This window comes from Rhinopithecus bieti, unplaced genomic scaffold (assembly GCF_001698545.2).
Source record: "Rhinopithecus bieti isolate Rb0 unplaced genomic scaffold, ASM169854v2 scaffold_22522, whole genome shotgun sequence".
Taxonomy (NCBI): domain Eukaryota; kingdom Metazoa; phylum Chordata; class Mammalia; order Primates; family Cercopithecidae; genus Rhinopithecus; species Rhinopithecus bieti.
Window position 1 is genome coordinate 1,273,811 of NW_016811454.1, and position 3,040 is coordinate 1,276,850.

Here is a 3,040-nt window from a genome sequence, read left to right on the forward strand (position 1 = left end):
TGGACTCAAACTCCCCACCTCAGGTGATCCACCCGCCTCAGCCTCCCAAAGTGCTGGGATTACAGGTGTGAGCCACCACACCCAGCCGATTTTTAACATTTTTAAATTTTTAAATAATTTTAGAACACTCTAATCTGTGTTTAATTTTTTAAGGATATTGTGAAGTTACTTATATATTAAGCCTACACAATTGTTGAAACGAAATATTCTTGTTTCTGCTAGAAAAACTTGTCAGTGTTCTAATGATGGGGTCCTGTTCTCTGACATTCATCTACTGCTTTAAAAACACAGCAAAGGAAAAAAGAAGGAAGGTAGGCAGGCAGGCAGGAGGGGAGAAAGAGAAAAAAGAAAAAAAAGAGAAAGAAAAAGACTACACGAAAAGAAGGATAATAGAAATATAATAAAATAAAACTCAGCCTTAGTAAGTCACAAAAGAGATGCTCAATGGAAAAAGAATAAAAAGCAAACCTAGTACTTGCCAGATATTTTCTAAATATTATTTAATAATGCACACAACAAAGCATAAAATGAAAATTAGTATTACTATTTTAACTGTGAGTAAATTGAAACTCAGAAAGTTAAGTAGCTAACTCCAGGTCACATAGAGAGAAAGACACTGGGTAGGGGTCCAGTTTCAGGTGTAAATGACTTCAAAGCTGCCCTACTCTATGTACCTCAATTAAAGATGACTCAACTCAAGCTTAGGACTAGTGGTGACTCCCAATGTGGAAGGCTGGATGCTTTACTTACATAGCAGAACCCTCCATTTCAGTTGCATCTGTCCATTTTTGCTCTGATTCATCCATGCCTGTGAACATCTGGAAGGCTTTGGAGCAGTTCCTGCCAGAAATCTGTTTGCATGAGTCAATGAGGAGCCTCCTGAGAGAAAATTGATCCTAAGGGGGAAAAAGCAGGGATATTAACATTTGTCCAATTACAAAGTCCTCAGAGTGAAGGAAGGAGCAGAGGAAACTGGTTCTAAATAGTAAGGGGCAAGGCTACATATCAATGCTGGAAGATGCTGGTACGCACGCAGCCCAGCTTTCCTATCGTATCTCTAACAGGGATGTGGGAGGGCGGCAGTCCCCCAACCCCCAAGACAGACCACAGACCAAAGCATTGTTCTGACCCTATGAAAGGACCTGTTTATGGGTGAGAGGAAGGTTCAGATCCTAGTGGAGGAACCAGCAGTAGTGCCTGGAATAGAGCCCATCTCCCAGGCATTGAAGAAGAAGAGGAAGTAGATGCTGGAGGAGGGTTAGAAGTGCTGGGCAGAAGCTGGACATGGTGGCTCATGCCTGTAATCCCAGCACTTTGGCAGGCCGAGGTGGGAGGATCACTTGAGGCCAGGAGTTCGAGACCAGCCTGGCCAACATGGTGAAACCCCGTCTCTACTAAAAATACAAAAATTAGCCAGGTGTGGTGGTGGGCGCCTGTAATTCCCGCTACTCGGGAGGTTAAGGCGGGAGAATCGCTTGAACCCAGGAGGCGGAGGTTACAGTGAGCCGAGATGGCACCACTGCACTCCAGCCTGGGCAACAGAGTGAGGCCCTGTCTCAAAAAAAAAAAAAAAAAAAAGTGTTGGGCGGAAATATTGGCTCTCAGAGAAGATAACCCAGAGTAGGAGAGGGAGCAAATGGCTAAAGCCATCTTTTAATTAGCCAGTTCGGTGTTAAGGAAATGTAAGCCACCCCTAGTGAGTCCATGAAATGGATCTAGTCTTCTGCTCAAACTGGGAGTAGGAGCCAGTAACATCCACACAAAATGCATACATGATTTCATTTAATACTTACTGTAACCTAATAAAGTCTCAGTGTTGCCACCTCCAATTTATAGACTTATTTTTAAAAGAAATGAGGTTCAAAAAGGATTAACAACTTTCTAGACTCACAAAAAAATAAGTAGTTATGTTAATAAGAGGTTGTTATGTCAGCAACATGGCAGTATAAAAAACCCTGAATTATCCTTCCCCCTCCCCTCCACGTACTGATTCAACAAAAATTCATTGACAAATTCCCTTTGCGGAAGATCAGAAACTACCTGAAAGGCTCCTGCACCCCCAGAAAATGCTACATCAGACTCACCGAAGTCAGTAAGGAGACTCGGGACATTCTCTTACTGGAGACCCTGCCGTATGACCCCCGTGCCGTATGACCATGAGAAGATCCCCTCACTCCCAAGCTTCCACCAGAGGAGGAGAGAGGTTGGTCTTTGTGTCCAGCACCCCAACTCTTGTGAGAGGACTTCCCAAAAAACTAGCTATATTTGGCCAGTCCTCAAGTCTCATGATCGGTTACAGTTCGGATGCCAAGGGGAGAATGGAGGTGGAGTCTCTGGCTGATAGGCGCCATTGGCTCTTCCCCTCACACAGCACAGAGTTTGTGGATAAAAAAAAGTCCAGTTCTCAGCTTTTGCCAGGGGAGAGAGAGTTGGCCCAGAACCCCCACTTATCAAAAAGGAAAAGACAGAAAGTGTTGACAAGGATGTGGAACTCCTGCACGCTGTTGGTAGGAATGCAAAATGATGGCAGCCACTGTAGAAAACAGTTTGGAATTTCCTCAAAAAATTAAAAATAGAACTACCATGTGATCTAGCAATCTCACTTGTGGGTACATATCCAAAAGAATTGAAATCAGGATCCCAAAAAGATATCTGTACCCCTGTGTTCATTTCATCATTATTCACAATAGCCAAGATGGCTATGGAAACAACCTAAATATCCATTGAAGGATGAGTGAATAAAGAAAATGTGGGGCCAGGCACGGAGGCTCATGCCTGTAATCCCAGCACTTTAGGAGGCCAAGGTGGGCGGATCACCTGAGGTCAGGAGTTTGAGACCAGCCTGGCCAATATGGTGAAACCCTGTCTCTACTAAAAATACAAAAATTAGCCAGGCATGGTGGCATGCAACTGTAGTCCCACCTACTAGGGAGGCTGAGGAAGGAGAATCACTGGAACCTGGGAGGTGGAGGTTGCAGTGAGCCGAGGTCATGCTACTGCACTCCAGCCTGGGTGACAGAGCAAGACTCCATCTCAAAAA